Source organism: Pseudophryne corroboree (genome assembly GCF_028390025.1).
Source record: "Pseudophryne corroboree isolate aPseCor3 chromosome 12 unlocalized genomic scaffold, aPseCor3.hap2 SUPER_12_unloc_1, whole genome shotgun sequence".
Lineage (NCBI taxonomy): Eukaryota > Metazoa > Chordata > Amphibia > Anura > Myobatrachidae > Pseudophryne > Pseudophryne corroboree.
In genome coordinates, this window is record NW_026967485.1 from 741,317 (window position 1) to 757,726 (window position 16,410).

The window sequence follows — 16,410 nt, forward strand, 5'->3', positions numbered from 1 at the left end:
TGGTTTTTCACCTATTACTAAATTAAACTTGCTTCATTGGAAAGGCAGCAAGATGCATCCTCATTTCAATATCTACGGAAATAATACAGGTTGACACCAGGAAACATTAACGCCACTGCATCTTTGCTGTTTTCTCATGTGGAAGTCTGTTTAATGTGAAAACAAGGTGATATCTAATTAGCACACAAGTAAGGAATTAAGAAAATCTTTATTTAAGGGTGAATCGTTGCCCCAATGCATCATTGAAATTCAAGCTGGAAAGATGATTTTAATATATCACTTGTACATTTTGTATTGCTCTTCTGGTGACAATGTAGTTTGTTTTTGTCAATTACCATTTTAATAATCGGGTAAAGAAAATTAATTGGATTTTTGAAAGAAAACAATACTGTCAATATACTATTAAAACAAATTAAAATGGTAAAAGTTATTGTACTTTAAGTAAAAATAAAAGAGCAAAAATATCAATCCCAGTTTTGGATTACTTTAATTAACAAAAAAAAAATGCATATAGCAGAGGATAGTTTCAATCTGCCTACCTCTGGGTTATGGACCCAGCATGCTTCCATTACAGTACTCTGCTGCACATGTAAGTGCAAAAGATCCTGAAGCACTCACTCATCATGGGAAAGTACCAATGTGTTTCTTCATTGGTTGATGGAAGAAACATCTTACAAAAACTCTCCACATTATTGACTTTTTAAAATGTTTCTAGGAATCGTTCTAGATGAATGCTTATTAGCCTTTGTCAGTATGTACTTTTGCAAAGTGTCGCTGTGGCGCAATCAGTTAGTGTGTAAGGCTACTAACCAAAAGGTTGGTGGTTCAATCCCACCCAGGGACTTAATTGACCTTGTTATCAGATTTTGGTGATCTTTAAGTAGACAAGTCAAAATTTCAAACCCCCTGTTATGGTGTAGGGTACCTGGCCTTCTCTGATGTAATCAGAGTTAGATTTGATTCAGTGATTTTATAAAAACAGCTAGGAAGCACAATTTAGCAGTGGGTTGCAGAGAAAAAGAAATATGCTGGCAGAAAAATCCAATTGAGTGATTAAACAGCTCTTCATTTTCTGGCTTTATTTTTATGCTAACAAATTTGTGCTCTGAAAAGTGTCCACAAAGCCAAGTATCTGATTAACACCTTTGTAGGGATGGTTTTTCACCTATTATTAAATTAAACTTGCTTCATTGGAAAGGCAGCAAGTGATGTCATCCAAGCAGTGGGTCAAAGTTGGCTTCAAACCTCGTCTGCTTATGAAAAGAGAAAAGGGGTATGCAGGGCATGGCGGCCTTTTGCGGTGCTTGGATGACCCCTAGTTCGCATTAAATAATGCAGTCGAGTTTCCCACATTTGGGGAAATCACAGGGGTCAGCATACCCAGAATGCAATGAATGAACCGCACCCTGGGAGAACAGTCTTCATGACCATGGTATCTCCTATGCAAAATAAGTATGATTTGGGATAGGGCTGGGGAGGGCCGCTGCTCAGGCACATCTCTGTCAAGTAAAGGAGATTCAACTGAGGCAGCACAAGGGAACTCTGATCTGGGGACAACAACTGCAGGGAGAACACATATTTTCAGATGAACATGGGAGGGCAGAAGGCTGCCTAATACTGAAGCACCCCCAAACAACAAACCAAATGCAACAACTAGTGCAAGCATTCCTGGGGGAAGGCCTGCAGAAGATGGATTTGCATATGGCGATGTCATCCAAGCAGTGGGTCAAAGTTGGCTTCAACCCTCGTCTGCATATGAAAAGAGAAAAGGGGCGTGCAGGGCATGGCGGCCTTTTGCGGCACTTGGATGACCCCTAGTTCGCATTAAACACCTCCACCCTCCGTCGGTGTGGGGCTCATGTTGGCTATGCCCCAGCCCCTAAAGGATTCAAGCTGATTTCTTGCAGCAGCTGGGCACTGTAACAGCTCCAGAGCTGCTCTGTAAGGCAAGTAAAAGGGTGTGGGCCCTGCAGCACTACCTGTAGTTCGCATTGTGCGAGACCCCTAGTTCGCATTAAACACCCCCACCCTCCTTCGGTGTGGGGCTCATGTTGGCCATGCCCCAGCCCCTGAAGCATTCACACTGATTTCTTGCAGCAGCTGGGCACTGTAACAGCTCAAGAGCTGCTCTGTAAGGCAAGTAAAAGGGTGTGGGCCCTGCAGCACTACCTGTAGTTTGCATTGTGCATTGGAAGGCACAAAGTAAGCAGACGGGAGGAGAAGTCAGGATAGTGCACAAGGGTATAGACGGGAGGGGCTCAAGAAAAAAGAAGTGGAAACAGACAGCAAACTAGGCTTTCAATGCACAATGCAAACTACAGGTAGTGCTGCAGGGCCCACACCCTTTTACTTGCCTTACAGAGCAGCTCTGGAGCTGTTTAATCACTCAATTGGATTTTTCTGCCAGCATAATTTTTCTCTTACGTCCTAGAGGATGCTGGGGACTCCGTAAGGACCATGGGGGATAGACGGGCTCCGCAGGAGACATGGGCACTTTAAGAAAGACTTTAGATCTGGGTGTGCACTGGCTCCTCCCTCTATGCCCCTCCTCCAGACCTCAGTTTACTACTGTGCCCAGAGGAGACTGGGTGCTTTTCAGGGAGTAAAATATTGTGTGGGCCCTGCAGCACTACCTGTAGTTTGCATTGTGCATTGGAAGGCACAAAGTAAGCAGACGGGAGGAGAAGTCAGGATAGTGCACAAGGGTATAGAAGGGAGGGGCTCAAGATAAAAGAAGTGGAAACAGACAGCAAACTAGGCTGGAGAAAGACCTGAGACAAAGAGTAGCTATTGAAATGAGGATGCATCTTGCTGCCTTTCCAATGAAGCAAGTTTAATTTAGTAATAGGTGAAAAACCATCCAAGAGCTGTTTAATCACTCAATTGGATTTTTTTGCAAGCATATTTCTTTTTCTCTGCAACCCACTGCTAAATTGTGCTTCCTAGCTGTTTTTATAAAATCACTGAATCAAATCTAACTCTGATTACATCAGAGAAGTCTAAATACCTAACACCATAACAGGGGGTTTGAAATTTTGACTTGTCTACTTAAAGATCACCAAAATCTGATAACAAGGTCAATTACATCCCTGGGTGGGATTGAACCACCAACCTTTTGGTTAATAGCCATACACACTAACTGATTGCGCCACAGCGACACTTTGCAAAAGTACATACTGACAAAGGCTAATAAACAATCATCTAGAACGTTTCCTAGAAAAACTTTAAAAAGTCAATAATCTGGAGTGTTTTTGTAAGATGTTTCTGCCATCAACCAATGAAGAAACACATTGGTACTTTCCCATGATGAGTGAGTGCTTCAGGATCTCTTGCACTTACATGTGCAGCAGAGTACTGCAATGGAAGCATGCTGGGCCCATAACCCAGAGGTAGACAGATTGAAACTATCCTCTGCTATATGCATTTTTTTTTTTAATTAAAGTAATCCAAAACTGGGATTGATATTTTTGCTCTTTTATTTTTACTTAAAGTACAATAACTTTTACCATTTTAATTTGTTTTAATAGTATATTAACAGTATTGTTTTCTTTCAAAAATTCACTTAATTTTCTTTTCTGTGTGCTAATTAGATATCACCTTGTTTTCACATTAAATAGACTTCCACATGAGAAAGCAGCAAGGATGCAGTGGCGTTAATGTTTCCTGGTTGTAGTGGGGGACTGTGTTTTACATGCCTTACAGAGCAACTCTGGAGCTGTTACAGTGCCCAGCTGCGGCAAGAAATCAGCTTGAATGCTTCAGGGGCTGGGGCATAGCCAACATGAGCCCCACACCGAAGGAGGGTGGAGGTGTTTAATGTGAACTAGGGGTCATCCAAGCGCCGCAAAAGGCCGCCATGCCCTGCATAACCCTTTTCTCTTTTCATATGCAGATGAGGGTTCCAGCCAACTTTGGCCCACTGCTTGGATGACATCACCGTATGCAAATCCGTCTTCTGCAGACCTTTACCCAGGAATGCTTTTACTAGTTGTTGCATTTGGTTTGTTGTTTGGGGGTGCTTCAGTATTAGGCAGCCTTCTGCCCTCCCATGTTCATCTGAAAATATGTGTTCTCCCTGCAGTTGTTGTCCCCAGATGAGAGTTCCCTTGTGCTGCCTCAGTTGAATCTCCTTTACTTGACAGAGATGTGCCTGAGCAGCGGCCCTCCCCAGCCCTATCCCAAATCATACTTATTTTGCATAGGAGATACTATGGTCATGAAGATTGTTCTCCCAGGGTGAGGTTCATTCATTGCATTCTGGGTATGCTGACCCCTGTGATTTCCCCAAATGTGGGAAACTCGACTGCATTATTTGTGGTAGTGGGGGACTGTGTTTGTGCTTTCCTCTGGTCAGCTCTGGTAAAAGTCAGATTTCTTTGTCTCAGATCTTCCTCTAGCCTTGTTCTTCTTTCGAGAGTTTCTTTGTGCTGCCTCAGTTGGATCTCCTTCACTTGACAGGGGGGTGCCCGAGCAGCGACCCTCCCCAGCTCTAGCCCAACTCCTACTTACCTGCCAGGTGAGATACTATGATCAGGAAGGTGCTTCTCCCAGGGCAAGGCTCACCCATTGCACTCTGGGTGTGCTGCTCCTACGATTTCCCCAAATGTGGGACACTTGACTGCATAATTTGTGTTTCCTCTGGTCGGTTCTCGTATAATTCAGATCTCTTTGTCTCAGGTCTTTCTCCAGCCTAGTTTGCTGTCTGTTTCCACTTCTTTTATCTTGAGCCCCTCCCTTCTATACCCTTGTGCACTATCCTGACTTCTCCTCCCGTCTGCTTACTTTGTGCCTTCCAATGCACAATGCAAACTACAGGTAGTGCTGCAGGGCCCACACAATATTTTACTTGCCTTACAGAGCAGCTCTGGAGCTGTTACAGTGCCCAGCTGCTGCAAGAAATCAGCTTGAATGCTCAGGGGATGGGGCATGGCCAACATGAGCCCCACACCAAAGGAGGGTGGGGGTGTTTAATGCGAACTAGGGGTCATCCAAGCACCGCAAAAGGCCGCCATGCCCTGCACGCCCCTTTTCTCTTTTCATATGCAGATGAGGGTTGAAGCCAACTTTGACCCACTGCTTGGATGACATCACCATATGCAAATCCATCTGCTGCAGGCCTTCCCCCAGGAATGCTTGCACTAGTTGTTGCATTTGGTTTGTTGTTTGGGGGTGCTTCAGTATTAGGCAGCCTTCTGCCCTCCCATGTTCATCTGAAAATATGTGTTCTCCCTGCAGTTATTGTCCCCAGATGAGAGTTCCCTTGTGCTGCCTCAGTTGAATCTCCTTTACTTGACAGAGATGTGCCTGAGCAGCGGCCCTCCCCAGCCCTATCCCAGATCATACTTATTTTGCATAGGAGACACCATGGTCATGAAGATTGTTCACCCAGGGTGAGGTTCATTCATTGCATTCTGGGTATGCTGACCCCTGTGATTTCCCCAAATGTGGGAAACTCGCCTGCATTTTTTGTGGTAGTGGGGGACTGTGTTTGTGTTTTCCTCTGGTCAGCTCTGGTAAAAGTCAGATTTCTTTGTCTCAGATATTCCTCTAGCCTTGTTCTTCTTTCGAGAGTTCCCTTGTGCTGCCTCAGTTGGATCTCCTTCACTTGACAGGGGGGTGCCCGAGCAGTGACCCTCCCCAGCTCTAGCCCAACTCCTACTTACCTGCCAGGTGAGATACTATGATCATGAAGGTGCTTCTCCCAGGGCAAGGCTCACCCATTGCACTCTGGGTGTGCTGCTCCTGCAATTTCCCCAAATGTGGGAAACTTGATTGCATAATTTGTGTTTCCCCTGGTCGGCTCTCGTATAATTCAGATCTCTTTGTCTCAGGTCTCTCTCCAGCCTAGTTTGCTGTCTGTTTCCACTTCTCTTTTCTGGAGCCGCTCCCTTCTATGCCCTTACGCACTATCCTGACTTCTCCCGTCTGCTTACTTTGTGCCTTCCAACGCACAATGCGAACTACAGGTAGTGCTGCAGGGCCCACACCCTTTTAGTTGCCTTACAGAGCAGCTCTGGAGCTGTTACAGTGCCCAGCTGCTGCAAGAAATCAGCTTGAATGCTTCAGGGGCTGGGGCATAGCCAACATGAGCCCCACACCAAAGGAGGGTGGGGTTGTTTAATGCGAACTAGGGGTCATCCAAGCACCGCAAAAGGTCGCCATGCCCTGCACGCCCCTTTTCTCTTTTCATATGCAGATGAGGGTTCCAGCCAACTTTGGCCCACTGCTTGGATGACATCACCGTATGCAAATCCGTCTGCTCCAGACCTTCCCCCAGGAATGCTTGTACTAGTTGTTGCATATGGTTTGATATTTGATGGTGCTTCAGTATTAGGCAGCCTTCCGCCCTCCCATGTTCATCTGAAAAGATGTGGTCTCCCTGCAGTTGTTGTCCCCAGACGAGAGTTCCCTTGTGCTTCCTCAGTTGAATCTCCTTAACTTGACGGGGGAGGGGCTGCCCGAGCAGCCACCCTCCCCAGCCCTATCCCAACTCATACTTATTTTGCATATGAGATCTCTTGATCATGAAGATTGTTCTCACAGGGTGAGGTTCATCCATTATATTTTAAAATAGGAAGGTACAAATTACATATTTGAATTGCATCTATGTGCTGGATTCAAATGTCCCCCCCCCTTCCTTTCTCAATTGTGCCCGTCAGCAGCTATTCTAAGGTTGCTGCCAATGGGTGTGACACATTAATTTCTTCTGTGGGGTACACTGGACTCCACAAGGATTCACATTGGGGTGTAGAGTAGGATCTTGATCTGAGGCACCAACCGGCTCAAAGCTTTTGACTGTTCCCAAGATGCTCAGCGCATCCTCCTCTATAACCCCGCTTCCATGAACAGGGAGCTCAGTTTGTAGTTGGTGCCTTCAGTAGCAGGCCACTTAACAGGGGCCTGCCTCAGGCAGCCTATTCTTAGCTATTAATTTTGACAAGAAAAGAAGAACTTGTTTTATGAGAATCTACAAGGGCTGCAGCAGGCTAGGTCTAATAGACATCTTTACTGCAGCTTCATCACTCCCAGCGGCGCTGTATACTCCCGTGCCCTGGTTGCTGGGTCACTGCAGCGGAGGCTCCGGTTTCTTCCTAAGGTCAGTCACACACACACCGCCCTTCCGGATCACGAGGCCGCTGATGAAGGGGAGCATGGCCGTAGGGGGTGGACCGTGTGCGCACTGGTGTGGACACTGATTACTGGGCAGCCGCTCCACTAGCCACCAGGTACAGTTAAGGAGCACAGGTCTGGGGGTTTTTCTCCTATATTAAACCAATTTTGTACTGCCCGCAGCGCATTGTGATAGGTAATAGGGCCTGATTCAGTTTGGATTGCAATCACAATAAGCGATCCAACTGCAAAAATTGCTAAGAGCATACGCATGTGCCTGCATTTTCTGCGGCACCCCGCAGAGAATGCGATCGCCTCTGCCTGTCAATCGGGGCAGGGGGGGGAGAGGGGGGTCAGCAACACTCCATTTCCAAGTCAGGGATGGAGCGGTGCGGGGGCAAGGCTTCAAAATGGGGTCTGCAATGGAGGAGACACAGGGGGCGTGGTCACAGCAGCTGTATGACATCACATTCAGCCGCTGTGATCACAAAAATGGTGGCGGCTTCCTGCGCGCACATACAGTCTGTACCAGCAGGAGGCTACACCATTTTTTATGATCACGCTGAACTGCAGTGCGACTGCAATTACAGCATGGTCAAGAAGGGAGGCGTCATGCTGGGTGGCCATTAGAGATGAGCGGGTTCGGTTCCTCGGAATCCGAACCCGCCCGAACTTCACCCTTTTTTGCACGGGTCCGAGCAGACTCGGATCCTCCCGCCTTGCTCGGTTAACCCGAGCGCGCCCGAACGTCATCATCCCGCTGTCGGATTCTCACGAGACTCGGATTCTATATAAGGAGCCGCGCGTTGCCGCCATTTTCACACGTGCATTGAGATTGATAGGGAGAGGACGTGGCTGGCGTCCTCTCCGTTTAGATTAGAAGATAGAGACGAGTGACATTTGATTTACTACTAATTTGGGGAGCAGTTGAACTTGTCAGGAGTACTCAGTAGTGCAGAGTTTTGCTGATAGTGACCACCAGTTTTATTATTTATAATCCGTTCTCTGCCTGAAAAAAAACGATACACATACCATATCTGTGCTCAGCCTCAGTGTGCTGCATGATATATCATCTATGTATATCTGACTGTGCTGAGTGCTCACTGCTCACACAGCTTAATTGTGGGGGAGACTGGGGAGCAGTTATAGCAGGAGTACAGTGCACACTTTTGCTGCCAGTGTGACCACCAGTATATTGTCTGCCTGAAAAAGTTAAACACTCCTGTGGTGTTTTTTTTTTTTATTCTATAAACGCATTCTGCTGACAGTGTCCAGCAGGTCCGTCATACATTATATTATATAAATATTTACCTGCAGTAGTGTTATATTTTTTTTTTTCATCTCTATCATCTTTATCATCTCTATATTAGCAGACGCAGTACGGTAGTCCACGGCTGTGGCTATCTCTGTGTCGTCAGTGCTCGTCCATAATTGTATACCTACCTACCTGTGGTGGGTTTTTTTTTTTCTATCTTCTTCATACTAGTAGTTTAGGAGTCTGCTGACAGTGTCCACCAGGTCCATCATTATATTATATACCTACAGTAGTAATATATTTATTATATTATCTATACTAGCAGACGCAGTACGGTAGTCCACGGCTGTGGCTATCTCTGTGTCGTCAGTGCTCGTCCATAATTGTATACCTACCTGTGGTGGGGTTTTTTTTCTATCTTCTTCATACTAGTAGTTTAGGAGTCTGCTGACAGTGTCCACCAGGTCCGTCATTATATTATATACCTACAGTAGTAATATATTTAGTATATTATCTATACTAGCAGACGCAGTACGGTAGTCCATGGCTGTACCTACCTCTGTGTCGTCACTCGTCCATAATTGTATACCTAACTGTGGTGGGTTTTTTTTTCTATCTTCTTCATACTAGTAGTTTAGGAGTCTGCTGACAGTGTCCACCAGGTCCGTAATTATATTATATACCTACAGTAGTAATATATTTAGTATATTATCTATACTAGCAGACGCAGTACGGTAGTCCACGGCTGTACCTACCTCTGTGTCGTCACTCGTCCATAATTGTATACCAACCTGTGGTGGGGTTTTTTTTCTATCTTCTTCATACTAGTAGTTTAGGAGTCTGCTGACAGTGTCCACCAGGTCCGTCATTATATTATATACCTACAGTAGTAATATATTTAGTATATTATCTATACTAGCAGACGCAGTACGGTAGTCCATGGCTGTACCTACCTCTGTGTCGTCACTCGTCCATAATTGTATACCTAACTGTGGTGGGTTTTTTTTTCTATCTTCTTCATACTAGTAGTTTAGGAGTCTGCTGACAGTGTCCACCAGGTCCGTCATTATATTATATACCTACAGTAGTAATATATTTAGTATATTATCTATGCTAGCAGACGCAGTACGGTAGGCCACGGCTGTGGCTATCTCTGTGTCGTCAGTGCTCGTCCATAATTGTATACCTACCTACCTGTGGTGGGTTTTTTTTTCTATCTTCTTCATACTAGTAGTTTAGGAGTCTGCTGACAGTGTCCACCAGGTCCGTCATTATATTATATACCTACAGTAGTAATATATTTAGTATATTATCTATACTAGCAGACGCAGTACGGTAGTCCACGGCTGTACCTACCTCTGTGTCGTCACTCGTCCATAATTGTATACCTACCTGTGGTGGAGTTTTTTTTCTATCTTCTTCATACTAGTAGTTTAGCAGTCTGCTGACAGTGTCCACCAGGTCCGTCATTATATTATATATACCTACAGTAGTTATATATATATTTTTTATATCATTAATTATCATCTATATACTAGCAGACGCAGTATGGTAGGCCACGGCTGTGGCTATCTCTGTGTCGTCAGTGCTCGTCCATAATTGTATACCTACCTACCTGTGGTGGGGGTTTTTTTCTATCTTCTTCATACTAGTAGTTTAGCAGTCTGCTGACAGTGTCCACCAGGTCCGTCATTATATTATATATACCTACAGTAGTTATATATATATTTTTTTTATATCATTAATTATCATCTCTATACTAGCAGACGCAGTACGGTAGTCCACGGCTGTAGCTACCTCTGTGTCGTCAGTCACTCGTCATCCATAAGTATACTAGTATCCATCCATCTCCATTGTTTACCTGAGGTGCCTTTTAGTTGTGCCTATTAAAATATGGAGAACAAAAATGTTGAGTTTCCAAAAATAGGGAAAGATCAAGATCCACTTCCACCTCGTGCTGAAGCTGCTGCCACTAGTCATGGCCGAGAAGATGAAATTCCATCAACGTCGTCTGCCAAGGCCGATGCCCAATGTCATAGTACAGAGCATGTAAAATCCAAAACACAAAAGATCAGTAAAAAAAGGACTCAAAAATCTAAATAAAAATCGTCGGAGGAGAAGCGTAAACTTGCCAATATGCCATTTACCACACGGAGTGGCAAGGAACGGCTGAGGCCCTGGCCTATGTTCATGGCTAGTGGTTCAGCTTCACATGAGGATGGAAGCACTCAGCCTCTCGCTAGAAAAATGAAAAGACTTAAGCTGGCAAAAGCACAGCAAAGAACTGTGCGTTCTTCAAAATCACAAATCCACAAGGAGAGTCCAATTGTGTCGGTTGCGATGCCTGACCTTCCCAACACTGGACGTGAAGAGCATGCACCTTCCACCATTTGCACACCCCCTGCAAGTGCTGGAAGGAGCACCCACAGTCCAGTTCCTGATAGTCAGATTGAAGATGTCAGTGTTGAAGTACACCAGGATGAGGAGGATATGGGTGTTGCTGGCGCTGGGGAGGAAATTGACAAGGAGGATTCTGATGGTGAGGTGGTTTGTTTAAGTCAGGCACCCGGAGAGACACCTTTTGTCCGTGGGAGGAATATGGCCATTGACATGCCTGGTGAAAATACAAAAAAAATCAGCTCTTCGGTGTGGAAGTATTTCAACAGAAATGCGAACAACAGGTGTCAAGCCGTGTATTGCCTTTGTCAAGCTGTAATAAGTAGGGGTAAGGACGTTAACCACCTCGGGAACATCCTCCCTTATACGTCACCTGCAGCGCATTCATCATAAGTCAGTGACAAGTTCAAAAACTTTGGGCGACAGCGGAAGCAGTCCACTGACCAGTAAATCCCTTCCTCTTGTAACCAAGCTCACGCAAACCACCCCACCAACTCCCTCAGTGTCAATTTCCTCCTTCCCCAGGAATGCCAATAGTCCTGCAGGCCATGTCACTGGCAATTCTGACGAGTTCTCTCCTGCCTGGGATTCCTCCGATGCATCCTTGAGTGTAACGCCTACTGCTGCTGGCGCTGCTGTTGTTGCTGCTGGGAGTCGATGGTCATCCCAGATAACTGAGGCCTTGGCATCCTGGGCGGTGAGAAACGTGGTTCCGGTATCCATCATTACTTCAGAGCCAACTATAGACTTGATTGAGGTACTGTGTCCCCGGTACCAAATACCATCTAGGTTCCATTTCTCTAGGCAGGCGATACCGAAAATGTACACAGACCTCAGAAAAAGACTCACCAGTGTCCTAAAAAATGCAGTTGTACCCAATGTCCACTTAACCACGGACATGTGGACAAGTGGGGCAGGGCAGACTCAGGACTATATGACTGTGACAGCCCACTGGGTAGATGTATTGACTCCCGCCGCAAGAACAGCAGCGGCGGCACCAGTAGCAGCATCTCGCAAACGCCAACTCTTTCCTAGGCAGGCTACGCTTTGTATCACCGCTTTCCAGAATACGCACACAGCTGAAAACCTCTTACGGCAACTGAGGAAGATCATCGCAGAATGGCTTACCCCAATTGGACTCTCCTGTGGATTTGTGGCATCGGACAACGCCAGCAATATTGTGCGTGCATTATATCTGGGCAAATTCCAGCACGTCCCATGTTTTGCACATACCTTGAATTTGGTGGTGCAGAATTATTTAAAAAACGACAGGGGCGTGCAAGAGATGCTGTCGGTGGCCAGAAGAATTGCGGGACACTTTCTGCGTACAGGCACCACGTACAGAAGACTGGAGCAACACCAAAAACGCCTGAACCTGCCCTGCCATCATCTGAAGCAAGAAGTGGTAACGAGGTGGAATTCAACCCTCTATATGCTTCAGAGGATGGAGGAGCAGCAAAAGGCCATTCAAGCCTATACATCTGACCACGATATAGGAGGTGGAATGCACCTGTCTCAAGCGCAGTGGAGAATGATTTCAACGTTGTGCAAGGTTCTGAAACCTTTTGAACTTGCCACACGTGAAGTCAGTTCAGACACTGCCAGCCTGAGTCAGGTCATTCCCGTCATCAGGCTTTTGCAGAAGAAGCTGGAGACATTGAAGGAGGAGCTAAGACAGAGCGATTCCGCTAGGCATGTGGGACTTGTGGATGGAGCCCTTCATTCGCTTAACCAGGATTCACGGGTGGTCAATCTGTTGAAATCAGAGCACTACATTTTGGCCACCGTGCTCGATCCTAGATTTAAAACCTACGTTGTATCTCTCTTTCCGGCAGACACAAGTCTGCAGGGGTTCAAAGACCTGCTGGTGAGAAAATTATCAAGTCAAGTGGAACTTGATCGGTCAACAGCTCCTCCTTCACATTCTCCCGCAATTGGGGGTGCGAGGAAAAGGCTCAGAATTCCGAGCCCACCCGCTGGCGGTGATGCAGGGCAGTCTGGAGCGACTGCTGATGCTGACATCTGGTCCGGACTGAAGGACCTGCCAACGATTACGGACATGTCGTCTACTGTCACTGCATATGATTCTCTCACCATTGAAAGAATGGTGGAGGATTATATGAGTGACCGCATCCAAGTAGGCACGTCAGACAGTCCGTACGTATACTGGCAGGAAAAAGAGGCAATTTGGAGGCCCTTGCACAAACTGGCTTTATTCTACCTAAGTTGCCCTCCCACAAGTGTGTACTCCGAAAGAGTGTTTAGTGCCGCCGCTCACCTTGTCAGCAATCGGCGTACGAGGTTACTTCCAGAAAATGTGGAGAAGATGATGTTCATTAAAATGAATTATAATCAATTGCTCCGTGGAGACATTGACCAGCAGCAATTGCCTCCACAAAGTACACAGGGAGCTGAGATGGTGGATTCCAGTGGGGACGAATTGATAATCTGTGAGGAGGGGGATGTACACGGTGATGAATCGGAGGATGATGATGAGGTGGACATCTTGCCTCTGTAGAGCCAGTTTGTGCAAGGAGAGATTAATTGCTTCTTTTTTGGTGGGGGTCCAAACCAACCCGTCATTTCAGTCACAGTCGTGTGGCAGACCCTGTCACTGAAATGATGGGTTGGTTAAAGTGTGCATGTCCTGTTTATACAACATAAGGGTGGGTGGGAGGGCCCAAGGACAATTCCATCTTGCACCTCTTTTTTCTTTCATTTTTCTTTGCGTCATGTGCTGTTTGGGGAGTGTTTTTTGGAAGGGCCATCCTGCGTGACACTGCAGTGCCACTCCTAGATGGGCCAGGTGTTTGTGTCGGCCACTTGGGTCGCTGAGCTTAGTCACACAGCTACCTCATTGCGCCTCTTTTTTTCTTTGCGTCATGTGCTGTTTGGGGAGTGTTTTTTGGAAGGGCCATCCTGCGTGACACTGCAGTGACACTCCTAGATGGGCCAGGTGTTTGTGTCGGCCACTTGGGTCGCTGAGCTTAGTCACACAGCTACCTCATTGCGCCTCTTTTTTTCTTTGCGTCATGTGCTGTTTGGGGAGTGTTTTTTGGAAGGGCCATCCTGCGTGACACTGCAGTGCCACTCCTAGATGGGCAAGGTGTTTGTGTCGGCCACTTGGGTCGCTGAGCTTAGTCACACAGCTACCTCATTGCGCCTCTTTTTTTCTTTGCGTCATGTGCTGTTTGGGGAGTGTTTTTGGAAGGGCCATCCTGCGTGACACTGCAGTGCCACTCCTAGATGGGCCAGGTGTTTGTGTCGGCCACTTGGGTCGCTGAGCTTAGTCACACAGCTACCTCATTGCGCCTCTTTTTTTCTTTGCGTCATGTGCTGTTTGGGGAGTGTTTTTTGGAAGGGCCATCCTGCGTGACACTGCAGTGCCACTCCTAGATGGGCCAGGTGTTTGTATCGGCCACTTGGGTCGCTGAGCTTAGTCATCCAGCGACCTCGGTGCAAATTTTAGGACTAAAAATAATATTGTGAGGTGTGAGGTGTTAAGAATAGACTGAAAATGAGTGGAAATTATGGTTATTGAGGTTAATAATACTTTGGGATCAAAATGACTCCCAAATTCTATGATTTAAGCTGTTTTTTAGGGTTTTTTTGAAAAAAACACCCGAATCCAAAACACACCCGAATCCGACAAAAAAAATTCGGTGAGGTTTAGCCAAAACGCGTTTGAACCCAAAACACGGCCGCGGAACCGAACCCAAAACCAAAACACAAAACCCGAAAAATTTCTGGTGCACATCTCTAGTGGCCATGCCCTGTCACTGTGCAGGAGCCAGCACCACTCACACACTAGTCCCCGGTGCAGCCCCCAACCCCCGGGACACCCGGAGCAACAAAATGTAGATTCAGGCCACCAGGCCACGCCCCTACCTATGAAACCATGCCTCCTTTTTACCATTGCGCTGCTTATCTGCGCGCACTGCATTACAATCTCCCTCGCCACCTCTCTGGGTGTCACCAGTGATAGTGACACCTCTGCCATGCTTGTAGCAGCTGGTCCTAAGATCTACGCCTCAAGCCCTGAGTGTTTGCCCTTGTGACTTGTTGATCATCATAGCAAAGCAGATGCTTACAGAAAACTGCAGGGGCTTAGATTGAAAATAAAAAAAATTGATGGGTATAAGGTAGAGAGGAGCGGGTTCGGTTCTCCGAGAACCGAATTCCCCACGAACTCCACGTGGTTTACACTGGTCCGAGGCAGGCTCGGTTGTTCCCGCCTGACTCGGAAAACCTAAACAAGGGAAAATGTCATCATCCCGCTGTCGGATTCTCGCGAGATTCGGATTCCATATAAAGAGCTGCGCGTTGCCGCCATTTTTACTCGTGCATTGAAGAGAGAGCGGAGAGGACGTGGCTATGTTCTCTCAGTGGAAATCTCAATATCAGTGCTCAGTATCAGTGGATACTTATTGCTGCTCAGTAATACTAGTAGTGTGTCTCTCCTGCTCAGTGTCAGTTCTCAGTAGTATCCTCATCAGTGCTCAGTATCACTGCTCATTGTCTTGTGCTGCATTGTTGTGCTCAGCATACTACAGTACATTACTAATAGTCCAGTGCTGCATCTTGCTGCTCAGTGTCAGTTCTAGTATCCTCATCAGTGCTCACTATCACTGCTCATTGCATTGTGGTGTTCTGTATACTACAGTAACATAGTAATATAGTAACATTTAGTAACATAGTTTTTGAGGTTGAATAGAGGCAAATTGCCCATCGTGTTCAACCTGTTTTAAGTTGTGATGATTCTACATACTTGCTGAATAATGTTTTATGACAAGTTAGCTACTACAACTCATGTTACCCCCGGATTAACCATGTTGATATTTTAAGTATTATAACCTTGGATAGCTTTTTCATTCAGAAATGTATCCATTCCTTTTTTAAATCCAATTACAGAGTCCGCCATTACCACCTTCCCTGGCAGGGAATTCCACATCCTGATTGCCCTAACAGTGAAGATCATAGTATCTCACCTGGCAGGTAAGTAGGAGTTGGGCCAGAGCTGTGGAGGATTGCTGCTCGGGCACCCCCTGTCAAGTGAAGGAGATCCAACTGAGGCAGCACAAGGGAACTCTCGAAAGAAAAACAAGGCTAGAGGAAGATCTGAGACAAAGAAATCTGACTTTTACCAGAGCTGACCAGAGGAAAGCACAAACACAGTCCCCCACTACCACAAATAATGCAGTCGAGTTTCCCACATTTGGGGAAATCACAGGGGTCAGCATACCCAGAATGCAATGAATGAACCTCACCCTGGGAGAACAATCTTCATGACCATGGTATCGCCTATGCAAAATAAGTATGATTTGGGATAGGGCTGGGGAGGGCCGCTGCTCAGGCACATCTCTGTCAAGTATAGGAGATTCAACTGAGGCAGCACAAGGGAACTCTCATCTGGGGACAACAACTGCAGGGAGAACACATATTTTCAGATGAACATGGGAGGGCAGAAGGCTGCCTAATACTGAAGCACCCCAAACAACAAACCAAATGCAACAACTAGTACAAGCATTCCTGGGGGAAGTTCTGCAGAAGACGGATTTGCATACGGTGATGTCATCCAAGCAGTGGGCCAAAGTTGGCTGGAACCCTCATCTGCATATGAAAAGAGAAAAGGGGTATGCAGGGCATGG

The 16,410-nt window shown here is 46.3% G+C and overlaps 5 non-coding genes and 1 pseudogene across 5 annotated transcripts; 4 read left to right on the plus strand and 2 right to left on the minus strand.

The window, feature by feature from the left end:
- Positions 1–1,277: 1,277 nt before the first annotated feature.
- Positions 1,278–1,456, minus strand: LOC134982304 (U1 spliceosomal RNA; annotated as a pseudogene).
- A 2,729-nt stretch (positions 1,457–4,185) lies between these two features.
- LOC134982514 (U1 spliceosomal RNA) lies at positions 4,186–4,349 on the plus strand. The gene has a single exon (XR_010191203.1). It is a non-coding gene; the product is annotated as a U1 spliceosomal RNA (small nuclear RNA).
- A 152-nt stretch (positions 4,350–4,501) lies between these two features.
- LOC134982752 (U1 spliceosomal RNA) lies at positions 4,502–4,664 on the plus strand. Its single transcript, XR_010191420.1, has one exon. It is a non-coding gene; the product is annotated as a U1 spliceosomal RNA (small nuclear RNA).
- A 675-nt stretch (positions 4,665–5,339) lies between these two features.
- LOC134982719 (U1 spliceosomal RNA) lies at positions 5,340–5,503 on the plus strand. The gene has a single exon (XR_010191391.1). It is a non-coding gene; the product is annotated as a U1 spliceosomal RNA (small nuclear RNA).
- A 152-nt stretch (positions 5,504–5,655) lies between these two features.
- LOC134982881 (U1 spliceosomal RNA) lies at positions 5,656–5,818 on the plus strand. The gene has a single exon (XR_010191513.1). It is a non-coding gene; the product is annotated as a U1 spliceosomal RNA (small nuclear RNA).
- A 10,098-nt stretch (positions 5,819–15,916) lies between these two features.
- LOC134982581 (U1 spliceosomal RNA) lies at positions 15,917–16,080 on the minus strand. Its single transcript, XR_010191264.1, has one exon. It is a non-coding gene; the product is annotated as a U1 spliceosomal RNA (small nuclear RNA).
- Positions 16,081–16,410: the final 330 nt, after the last annotated feature.